The 11,975-nt window shown below is 63.6% G+C and overlaps 1 long non-coding RNA gene across 2 annotated transcripts; it reads right to left on the reverse strand.

The window, feature by feature from the left end:
* Positions 1-407: 407 nt before the first annotated feature.
* LOC140606074 (uncharacterized) lies at positions 408-7,854 on the reverse strand. 2 transcript variants are annotated; one of them, XR_012008510.1, is made up of 4 exons: positions 7,412-7,854; positions 3,310-4,240; positions 3,035-3,095; positions 408-2,172 (listed from the first exon to the last, which is right to left on the reverse strand). It is a non-coding gene; the product is annotated as an uncharacterized lncRNA (long non-coding RNA). The 2 variants fall into 2 exon arrangements; XR_012008509.1 differs by having other exon boundaries at positions 408-3,095.
* Positions 7,855-11,975: the final 4,121 nt, after the last annotated feature.

Consider the following 11,975-nt stretch of genomic DNA (forward strand, 5'->3'; position numbering starts at 1 on the left):
GTGCCCCCAGGAGCACAGGCATGGGGTGAGGTAGGGAGGAAGCGCCCCTGGGGCCCGACCAGCCCAGGCTCCCTGGGCAGAGGGAGCACAGACCTCCCAGGGCACTTTGCACAGACCGTCGTGACCTGAGGCCACTGGCCCAACCACTGTCACTCTCCCCCAGCCCCATCCTGGCTCGTGGGGCAAAGACTGAGTCGCAGTAAAGTCTGTGCTGGTCCTGACCCTAGCATTTGCCCGCCCTTGGAAGGCATGTGGGAACATCAGCTTTGTGTGCCTGGCGGCCCCTCTGCAGGGGCTGGTCAGGGGCCTGGGCAGTGCCCCTCCTCCTCTCTGGGGGTCTGTCCATGCTGCTTGCACAGAGCTCTGGGAGACGCAGATACAGTCTGGCCGTGCATTTTCACACAACACTTTATTGAACTTTCAACAGCAGACAGGGGCTCAGAGCCAAGGGTGCGAGCCTTCCCCTGGGAAGGGAGACCTTCCTGTCCTTTAGGGGAAAGCAGAAATCACACGGGGGTATGGGTGCTAGAGTCCCCACCTGGGAGCCTGTGCAGACTCTGGGTGGGGGCACATTTCCTGACGTTGGGGCCTGAGAGGCAGTTCTGAGGACAGCAGACCTGACCTGGGCCTGCAGCTTATGGGTTCCTGCGCTGGGTCCCAGCAGGTCAGCTGGACCCTGGCCTCTGGCCCCCTGATGCCAGGTTACTGACTGCTGGAGACCCAGCATGTGGAGGAGCCTGCCTCCTAGGGTGGGTGAGGGTAGGGCCCACCAGCCTGTCCCTGCTGGCCCTGCCCTGGGGTTTCCTGTTATTTCCAGTGCTGCCCTAGGTCAGCGACCTGGATTTGTGGGGCATGCCCAGGTCCCAGGAGGCCATACTGCTCTGAGAGGGGTCGCTCAGCCTTGGGGCAGAATCCAGGACTGGCCAGGGCCATGGGAGGCTGGAACCCATCAGTCTTCATCCTGGCTTTGGGGGAGCTCATGTCGACCCTGCCCCGACAGTGCCCGGGGAGAGGCCGGCCCAGGTCCTCTGGGTCAGGGGCTTGTGTCCTGTGGGGTGGGGGTGCCGCCCTCCAGAAAGGACAGTGAGATGAGGCAGGGCATGGTGCCAGCTGGCCAGGGCCTCAGGGCCCCCACACTCACCATCATGCTCTGCTCCAGAGGCCCACAAGCATCGAGCTTCCCTGTGGATGCAGAAGTCAGAGGGCCCCAGGCCTGTGGGGGGCCTTGGAGCAGCGGGGCCTTGGGGCAGTGGACTCAGTGCTGCCCTGGCTCTGCCCTGGCTGTGCCAGTCACTGCCCAGAGAGGGGCTTGAGCTGCAGTGGTCACAGGGCAGGAAGGGTGTCCTGGGCCCTACAGTGTCATCTTTAGTGGGCTAGGTGGACCCCATGATGGGAGTCCCAGGGGGGTTCCAGGGCCTGGTTTGTCATGTGGCCTCTGGGGTGGCCCAGGCAGGTGCCGAAGGGAAGGAGACCCAGTGTTCTGTCTTCAAGCCCATGTCCAGGGGCCACCTGCCTGCACCCTCCTGGTTCACTGGCAGGATGAGGAGGGAGTTCCATCGCTGGGGGAGTAGCCGCAGGCCAGCGAGGGGTCCTGGGCTGGGGGCAGCCGGGCCAGAACCAGAGCCCCCAGTGTTCCCGGACACAGGTGTGCAGCCTTGGGCTCTGGGAAGCTTCCCTCCTGCAGCGGCTCCTCGGCCTTGAGGATGGCATGGCCGGGAGGGGGTCCAGGTGGCTCAGACTGGGTGGCTGAGTCTGGGGAGACCAGCTCATCCACTCTGGGGAGTGTCTCAACAGTAGGAAAAAGGAGGAGAGGCCCGGGCGCTGGAGACACTCGCTCCAGGCCCAGGGGCCTCTTGGGGAACTTGTCAGTTCCCGCTGGAAAGAGGCAAACTGGGTTAGCATCTCCAGCAGACTGTGTGTCTCCAGCTGGGGCGCCCCAGGGGTCCTCATGCCTCCCATGTGGCCCCCCTGGCCTGACCCTATCCACAGCCTTCCACACTGCTGGTGCCTAGCCCCTGCAGTGAGTGCCCGCATGCCCAGCCCTGGCCTGGTTTCCTGAAGCTGGAGCAGAAGAGGAGACATCAAATGATGAGGAGGAAGGCCCAGGGGACACTCTCTACTGTGGGTGGCTGCAGCAGGCTGAATCAGGAGGAAACGGGATCCTGAGCCCACCTGGGGGGAGGAAGGGCAGGTTACACTTCATCCTTTGGAGCTGGGTCATGGAGGCCCGAAGGTGTCTGAGCACCACCTCACCCTCCAGGGCTCAGGGCTGGGCCAGCAAGTCTTGCAGAAATTCCCAAAGACCTTCCAGGGGCAACTTCAGGAGGCGTTCTGGGCAGTGGGTGTGAGTCAGACCCAGAGGGGTCCTGCCTTGTGGCTCCTGTGCCCCTGGGGGTCCAGCTGTGCCCAGGAGTGCTGTGGGCAGTGCGATGGCTAGGGGAGGCCCCTGCCTGCTGCTCCTCTCACGGAGCCCTGTTCCACCCACCTGTCCAGCAGTACCCCCCAACCAGGCCTGGGTGCTGCTCAGAGCACAGGGTCAACACCCTGCTCCCCCCCACCCTCTGGGCACACCTGGGCTCCCAGGGGCTCACTTACTCCTGTGCACCCCCTGGCTGCATCCGATGAGGCCCCACAGCCCCTCCTGTGTGTGCACTCCTCCCAGGGAGATCAGGGCTCCAGGCTACTCTGGGTTCTGACCTGGGGGGCACGACTCTGCCCCCACTTGATGGCAGCACGCCTCAGGAGGACCCCAGGCTGGCTGCAGAATGGGCCGAGGGCTCGTTCACACCACAGGCTGACCTGGCCTTCCCTGGGGGAGCTGAGGCAGAGACCATCTGCCCCCTGAGGCAGAGACCAGGGACCCCTCCTCCAGGGACCCTCTGGGCTTCTCCAGGATGGGTCTGGCCTGCGAGCCTCAGCCTCATGGCCCCAGGGTTGGGCCTGGCTTGTCTAGAGGGTGGGGCTGAGCTTGGCCACCCCCCACCACCAGGATCAGGGGGCAGGTCAGGGAGCAGGGGTCCTGGGGTAGCCTTACCAGGTCGATGAAACACTGAAGGAACCACTTGGGGGTGTAAATGCCAGTGCACACCCTCGTCCTGGCGGAGGGCAGGAAGTGCTCAGACCCCATGCCGAGGCCCCGTGGAGCCAGGTGGACACACTCCCCATGGCCCTGCCCAGCCCCGAGGGCACCGCCGGGGCTCCCAGGAGGAGGAATGTGACCCCAAACTCTGGGCAGCTCAGAAGGGCTGTGCCGGCTGCCCCCCCTGCCCCGGGCCACAAGGACAGAGCTTCTGGGGAGCTTCTACTTACCATGTGCTTCTTCAGCTTGGGGAAAGCTGTCTAGAACGTGCTCGTGATGGGTCTGGAACCTCAGCAGTTTGGGGAACCCTGGAATGAAGAAGCCTGAGAAGGCCCCAGGCCTCCTCCTGCACCGGGGATCAGGGCTTCCTTCTGCACCAGGCGGGGGTGGGAGGGGGTTTCCTGTTTCCTGGCAGAGGCCTCCTCCCCCCCACCCTGACCCCTGTGTGCCCACAGCCCTCTGAGCCCTGACTGGACCTGCTCTTTCTAGAGAGCAGGACTGTCTTCCAGGCTGGGGGTAGCAGGGCCCGGGCACCCTCATCCTCACAGAGACCCTGTGGAGTGGATGCTGGGTGCCCTGGGCTGAGGACCAGGCCCGTCTGACCTAGCACCCTCTTTCCTGCAGTGGCTCCCGCAGGGGCAGGCGGGTCCCCAGCCCCGAGGGGCAGCGGGTTCAGGCCACAGGGATGGTAATGTGTGTGCATGGTCCTCTCTGGGGCTTGGGAGTCAGGCTGGGGGCACCCAGGAGGGGGGAGATGTTGCCCCCTGGGCTTCGTCTGGCTGTGGGCTGGCAGGGGGGCCTGGGGGGCGAGCAGGCAGCCAGATAGGAGGCTCAGAGAGCAGTGGGAATGCAAGACTGGTCTGCAGATGGTGGGGCCGGTGGCCGTGGCTCTAGGACCCCGAGGGGCACCCGGGGAGGCAGTGCCCTTGCCAGTGGTGAGGCGGGCTGGGTGGGGGTCCCCGCCTGCCCCACGGCTGGAGCAGCCCTGCAGGGAGGCTCTCCTGAGCTCCAATCCCATCCAGTGGCCTGTCCAGCCCCTACCGTGCATGGTGTGCCTCTCATCGGTCATCAGCTGGGCCTACGCCCAGAAGCATCCTCCTCAGTCAGGAACATCAGCAGGATGGCCACAATCTGGCTCATGCCGTGGCAGTAGCCCATGTCCTGCAAGAGCCAGAGCCCCATGGAGGGTGTCCACCCCCAAGGCCCCCTCTGAGCCCTCCCTGCGCAGGCGTCAGGCTCCCATGGCTCCCTCACAGCCCAGGCTCCCAGAGGAGGCTCCCAGAGGGCAGGAGAGCAGGTGGCAGCACCACATGGCCCCACTACCGAGCCCTGCAGATACTGCACCAGGGTCCCCTTCCTCAGACTAGGAGGGGCCTCCGTGACGCATGCCAGGCTGCAGGGGACCCACCAGGTCTGGAGACCCCACCATGAGGGCAGGTCGGGGGCCTGACTGTGGCCCCTGGGAGGTCCCACGAGGGAAGCAGGAGCATGACACCACCACAGAGCCGTGGAGCATCTGAGCTGGGGTTCCTCAGGAGACCCTTCTGGAGTGCACCATGGAGCAGCCTTCTGGTCAACCACAGCCTCATGCCCTTCAGGGGATGGGAGCCTTCCTCTTCGCCGGGTTCTGATTAGTAGTGCTGTCCCTTCATGGTCCAGACCCGAGTTTTAGGACAGCAGCAGTGCACCCGAGAGCCCTGGACAGCCCCAGCACTTGGGCACTCAGGTGCCCTCCCTCCCACAGGGAGGTCTGCACCCCAGCCCCCTGCCTGGGTCTTGGAGGAGAGAGACCCTCCCTTGCATCTTAGGACAGTGGGAGCTGGGGTCCTATGAGTCTTGTTGGTCACCAAGACTCAGGACAAGGGACACCCGTGGGGTAGGAGGTCTGGGGGCAGGGACACTCACGGTGTTGTACATGGAATAGGCAGACAGCACGTGGAACAGGGCTTGCTGCCCAGGACGGGGGACAGCAGGGTGCTCTGCTCAGTCTAGCCCCCTGCCCAGCAAGGTCAGCGGTCTTTGGGGCACCTCAGTGGGGGCCAATTCTCTGGGGTCAGGTCTGCACATGGTGACAGGCAGCGACCTCACACATACAGCATGCTGGGGGTTTCTCTGCATTCTGGGGTTTTCCGTGTGCCTCCATGTGGGAGCTCCCACTGTGGGGTGTGCAGCTCCTGGCCTCTCCCAGAGCTGCCAGCACCTCCTCCAGCCCTGGAGCAGCCCCTGACCCTGAATGCCCCCCTGGGAGCCAGGTGCTCCCCCTGCCTGCTCCCGGCAGCTCCTGACACTTATCCTCCCCCTGCTCTGGCTTGTTCCCCATGTCCTGGGAACACCAGCAGCCCCCATCTGGCTGCATGCCCTCAGCAAACACAGCCGGTGCCTCTGTGGCACTGAGCACATCCACAGGCCTTCCTAGGTGTCCCTGAACTGGATTCTGTGGGGGACCCCGTGCCTGCTCATCCCAGAGCATCTCGGGGGCTTCCAGATTTGAGCCGTCGTGAAAAGAGCAGGGAACATTCCTGCAGGTTTGACACGGATACAACGATGCGAACCACTGCTGTCACTATCTCTGAGCACATTGGGGATGTATAGGGGTGAGGCCCTGCTCAGCTCTGCCAGAAGCCACCCGCTGGCTTCCTGCACAGCTGGCCGAGTCTGCACCCCCCGCAGCTCAGAGCACAGCTGGGTCAGGCTGACCTGTGACCCCTGGTCCAGGGTGAGCCAGCCTCCAGCAGCCCTGGCAGGGTGGCATGGGAGACACAGGGGTTAGCAGGTTCCTTGCAGGAAGGAGCATCGACATGGTCTGAGCGGCCCCCCAGGAAGCCCCAGTGCACCCCTGCCTGGTGGCTCCTCAGCCCCGTCTCTGGCGCCCCTCCAGGTCAGCCCCTGTGGGTCCCGGGCTCCAACACACACCGCCGGCCACCGCATGCTACACACTGACAGAGCTCCATCCTCCGCTCCATCCACCTGCACCCACCCTGTCTGGGGGCACACTGCCTTCCCCTCCCACCCGTGCGGCCCCTGGGGACTCTACAGGACACCCAGGCTTCTGATGGGAACAGACCGTCCAGAGAACCCCAAGGCAGCCAGGGGAGGCTTGAACATGTCCCATACTAAGCAGCTGTACCACATCCTTATAGGACGACAATGGTGTGGAGGCCGATGGTGTAGGGTGATGGGCGGGGGGTGTAGGAGGAGATGGTGTAGGGGTGAGGGGAGATGGAGTGAGACGGATGGTGTGGCGGGAGATGGTGTGGGGGGAGATGACGCTGGGGGCTTAGGTGTAGGGTGATGGCTTGGGGATGGGGGGAATGGGGGGTTGGTGTGGGGGCGATCGCGCAGGGGGCAATGGTGTAGGGTAATGGTGTGGGGGGGTGGAGTGAGGGGGATGGTGTGGGGGCGATGACGTGGGGGGCATAGGTGTAGGGTGATGGTGTGGGGGGTGGAAGTGTGGGGGGGATGGTGTGGGGGTGATAGCACTGGGGGGCGATGGTGCAGGGTGTTGAAGCAGGGGTGGTGGTGTAGGAGATGGTGTGGGGGTGGAGAGGGAGATGGCGCGGGGGGAATGTTGTGAGAGATGGTGTAGGGGGTGATGATGTGGGGGGCGATGGTGTAGGGTGATGGTGTGGGGGGTGGTGGAATGAGGGGGATGTTGTGGTGACGGTGTTGGGAAGGTGTCGGGGGGATGGGGGGGCATGCAGACATAGGGCATCCCCATTCTCTAAGATGCATATGGAGACGTCTACAGATAAAGTCGACCCCAGGTCTGGGGTTTGCTGTGACACACTTGCTGCTGGGGCCCCGTGTGGTCAGCGCAGGACCCTGGCTGGACCAGGGGCAGCATTTGGGGGGTCATCATACTATGTATGTTTACAAACAATGCAAATTGTCTAAAATAAAATGCACAGCATTCAGAAATACATAAAAACACCGAGGGTGGGTGTCACCCTGACCCGTCCGACCCTCATGGGGTCCATGTGTGTTGTGGTCCAGCTGTGGCCATGCTGCCTGGCCCCCAGGTCCCTTTACTGCCCCCCACGGCCCCCATCCCTGCCCCCTGCTCTTCATGGGGCAGCTCCACACCCCCTTGGGGTTCAGCTCACACAGTGACCCCTGGAGGCCCCATCCTGGTGGTCTCCCCATCCCTGAGACCCCAGGGGGCATGTGGGGGGCACGTGGGGGGTACGTAGGTCATCCCAAGTACTTTACATGCGGCAGTGTTTTGTTTGCTGCTGTCATTCCCCCCTGGCCTCGGAGACCCCATGTTCCCTACCCAGAAGCCCCCAGGCCTCCCCTGGGGCCCTCAGAACCCCACATGCCCAGCAGCCTCACCCAACCCCATAGCGGTCCCAGAACGTGGTGTGGTTGTGGAAGGTTCTGTTGATGTCCCAGGAGGAGACCTGGGCCTCCTCTTTCATTTCCTGTTGTGAGAACCGGGGAGGAGGAGCTGGCGTCAGGGACACAGACCCAAACTGTCACCAACTGCCATCCTAAGCAGGGAGCACTGCTGGCCACCATGGGAGTGTGTCCTGCAGAAACTTCCTTATCCTGTGAAGCCAGGGTTGGCACAAGTGCCCACCATGCCCGTGGGGCCTGTGTGAGGGTTTGTGCTCAGCTGTCGTGGGTGGGGAAGGGACATGGGGGTCAGCCCAGGTGGGGAGGGGCTCCCAGGGGTCAGCCCAAGGCTCCTCCCCTTTCCCAGCACAGGGCCTGTCCAGGACTGAGCCCCAGGCTGTGCCCTGAGCTTCCCCCCGGGGAGGCTGCTCCCTGAAACCTGCCCCAGGGCACCAGCCCCTCTCAGGGCACCTGGTGAAACCGAGAAGGTCTGGGGGGGCCTCTGCTCCTGGTGCCCTCCTGAGCCCTAGGCCCGCCCTCCCAGGTGGGGCTCAGCACGGGCTGGCTGTCCTCCCCTTCCCATCCCCACCGAGGGCTCATCCTGCTTCGTCCAGCAGGAACGTGGCCCCAGTCCATCTGCTCGGCCCCCCTCGGAGCTCCAGGCCTGTCCAGGGGGCCAGCTCCCATCACTCCGACACTGACCCTGCCCAGGAACTCAGAGCCCCTCAGCCCTGTCCCTCTCTGGACCCCAAGCCTACCCTGCTCCAGAAACCGTGGGACCGAGGTGGGGGCAGCAGGGAGGTGGGCGGGGCCCTCGGGTTGGAGAAGCACCAGGAGATGCTGGGGCCACCCCGGGTCCCCAGGCAGCTGACCTCCCCTCCTCCCCCCCGGGTCCCCCTCGGCTCCTGCCCAGGCCTCCCCTGAGGGCCATGCGTCTGCCTGGAGTAGAAGGGCCCTACCTGATATTTCTCTGGGTTCTCAATCTCCAGCAAATGCAACCACACCTGTCCCCACACCTGGGGCAGGACCCCCTTATAGACCTGGTGACACAGCTGCAGGAAGGAAGGCAGTGCTGGTGAGACGGGCCCGGGACTGCCCCTTGGAGCCCAGGGAGCGGGAGGCATCTAGAAGATTCTGGCTTTGGCTCCACGGTGTCTGCGGAGAGGCTGGGTCTCCCTAGAGCTGGGCCCCGTCCCCCACAAGAAGCAGGGGACCGTGGCCCTGACCTGACGCTCCCCCACTGCCGTCCTTGGGCCTGGGGAGGCTTCAGCTCTGGCAGCAGACTCTCCCCAGGCAGGGAACTCTCCCGGGGAGGGGGCAGGAGGAGACTGAGGATGTCCAGCTCCATCAGGACAGAGTGTCTTCGGGGGGCACCCAGTGCCCCACCTTCTCGCTGTGGTGGTAGTGGCCCCATTTCCTGAGCATTGTTAGCCACTTGTCCACGCGCTGGGTCTCCTGGTGATGTTTCTGGAAAAGGACAAGGGGGGGCAGTAGATGAGCCTCCAGCTGTGGGAGGGGGGCACTCAGTGCTGTATCCGGTCACCCTGCGGGGACTCAGAGGAGCCAGGAAGGCGCAAGGCCGCTCCTGCTGACTGTGGCTCCAGGTCTGGCACATGTTCCCAGCAGCCCGTGCAATGCTGGGACAAGGGGTTTGGGGAGACACCCACAGGGACATCCTGGGGGACAGGGTCTGCAGACAGCTGGCCCCCAGACCATCGCCCACGTCCTGCCTGGTGCCCAGGATGGGCTCTCACCTTGGCCTTATGGGGGCTGAGGCCAGGCAGCTCCTTCTCCCTGGAAGGCAGGAGACGCAGAGCCCTCAGGCCCAGGCCCTGGCCGCACTGCCCCCACGTCTGGGCCCAGGGGACTCCAGAGGGGAGGCCTCCCCCCGGGGAGGGCAGGAGCTGCCAGCTGCCTGTGGGCAGGTGGGGGCAGCATTCTGGGGGGTCTGAGAAGGGTTGGTGGTGGTGGTGGGCTGGGCGGGGGCCCCTCGGCACCCCCAGTAGGTGACCTGCCACCGTCCTGGTATGGACCAGCCTGGGAGCTGTCAGCGCGGCTGGGTGCCCCCGTGATGGTCCAGCTGAGGTTCCCCCCACACATACCGTGCCAGGGCCTGACTGCCCAGCGTCTAGCCGGCCTCCGCCTGCACCCTGGCCGTCCCCCTGCTGTCCACTGACTCCACCCCTCTGGCTGTCTCCTCTGCCACTCTGGCCCATTTTACCTCTTGTCCTGTCAGAGCCCCTGAGCACAACTCACCCCTGATTCATCCAAACAGCCGCTGGGCAGTGAGCAGGGCTGAGGAGGCCAGGAGCAGCTCTGCAGGCCCCACATGGAGTCTCCAGGCTCTGCGAGGTTCTTGTGGGACCATCGACCCAGCAGCCTCCTCCCCTCTGACCAAGGCCACTGGGCTGTCCCCTTCCCTTGTTCCCGCCCCAGGGCAGCCTTCTCCTCTTCCCTCCTCCTGCCCAAGCTGCTCGGCCCCTCCCTCTGTTGCCCACCCTCCCTCCCTGACCTTGTCTTGTCCCGGGCATCTACCTGCAGCCTTGCAGAAGCCTTCGGGACAGTGGAGGCCCTAGCCTGGTGGTTGTGAGTGAGGAGCACCCCTGCAGACTCGCCCCAGCTCAGACCGTCCTCCGACAGAAAGCACACCACAGCCCCAGAGCCCCTCACCTTTGGGAGTCCCTGCTGAAGGGACTGGGACGCCCCCCCCATGCATGAGTCAGACACTTGGCCCTGCCCAAAATAGGCATGCAGGCCACTCCTCTGAGTGCCCAGGGGCCTGTCCCCAGGCCCAGATCCCTTTCCACCCACTTCCTGGGTTTGCCTCCTGCCTCTCTCAGCTCCAGCCCATTTCAGACAAGGCCCTCAGAGGGCTCCAGGGGATGAGGTCCTGGGGGGATGGGTCAGCCTCCAGAAAGTCTTTCCTGCAAATGCAAATCACCCCTCTGAGATGGATGAAGGGGCATCCAAGGGACTCACTGCAGAAGGCCCTGATGGTCCATGACCTTCCACAGTGACAGGTCCCGTGGATACCCTCCTTGGCGTGCCTGAAACAGGGGGCCCTGTGGTGGGGACCGATCAGAGCCAGGGACATGGGGACAGGAGGGAGCAGAATGGCTGTCTCCTCTTTCTCCTGAATCCTGAGGGAGCCCAGGACCCTCTGAGATTGGCTGGGCATAAGAGGAAGGGCCTGTCTGCCCAGTGGGGGCAGCCTGACAGCCTCACCTGCTTCTACCAGCGATGATCCCCACCTGGACCTGACCTGACCTGATGACTCTGGTCCCATCTGGGCTTCACCTGGACCTGGTGACTATGATTGCCGCCTGGGCTCATCTGCTACTGATGACTATGATCCAGGATGGACCCTCCCTTGTTCCTGATGCCCAGGACCGTCCCCAGGGTCTCACTTGTTCCTGGTGACTATGTTCCTTGTCTAGGCTGACCTGGCTCATCCTTGGCTCTGATCCCCTTCTGGGCCTCACCTGCTTTTGCAGGTATGTTCCCCACCTCTAGTGGGTGCTCTAGCATCTATGGTACCTGTCTGGGCCTCACCTGATGGTATTGGGCTATGATATCAGCCCTTTCCAAGGCCAGCAGGGTCTCCAAGTCTTCTTGCATGGCGCTGCAAACCAAACACATCCAAGAATGACACCTCATGAAAACCTTCAGAGGACACATGCGTCTGTGTGCTCCCTGTGGGCAGATCCCCTTCTGCCTGACAGGAGCATGGAGACAACCCCATAGCTCTGAGGGGGACATGCTGGGCTGGAGCATCACACATGGGCACTCACTCATTGTCTGTAGCTTGCCCACCTACAGTCTACCTTCCCAGCCACTGTCCCAGGATGTGCCATCATGGTGAGATGACAGAGCTCTCCCACCCCATTATCAGGAGCCCACGGGGGTGGGGGCAGGGGCAGGAGTTTCCAGGGAACTGCTGACCTGATGCTTGGGGTGATGTCTCCCAGCCTGAGGCTGGCGCCAAGATGGTGGTGGCTGGGTCAACCAGTGAGTGTTCCTGCGGGCCTGGGGGGGATCGAAGGTTTCTCTTAGATTCCACAAGCACAATGACCAAAGGGAAACAGCAACAAACTGGACTTCATCGAAATTAAAAACTTATGCCATCAAGGGTGCAACTAAACTCCCCACCCTGAATGCAACCATGCTGCATGCCTGAGGGGGAGTCTGGGGAAGCATGAGGGACTCCACGTTCCAGTTCATGAAGAGCAAGCCGGATCACGGGCCAGAAAGACCCAGAGAGCCCTGACCATCAACCCCGGACCACAGGGAGGGGCAGGGGAGGCTGTCATCACGTGTCGGGGTCCATGCATCTAGGACCGGCTGGAAAGGTCATGGCTTGGGTCTCCCTTGCACAGCACAGAGCTTACAGGGGAGCAGGAGTCCCAGGTGAGCTGCCTGAGCTCCGATTGCAGCCTTCTTCCCTGGACTGGAGCAGCTGGGTGGCCCCCCTCATCCCATGGAGCTGTGGAAGGGCTGCAGGACCTGCCTCATGGTCATCGCATGGGGGCCGGGGTGTTCTCGACCCGAGCCTGGGAGGCCA

The sequence above is a fragment of the Canis lupus genome, chromosome 16 (assembly GCF_048164855.1).
Source record: "Canis lupus baileyi chromosome 16, mCanLup2.hap1, whole genome shotgun sequence".
Classification (NCBI taxonomy): Eukaryota; Metazoa; Chordata; class Mammalia; order Carnivora; family Canidae; genus Canis; species Canis lupus.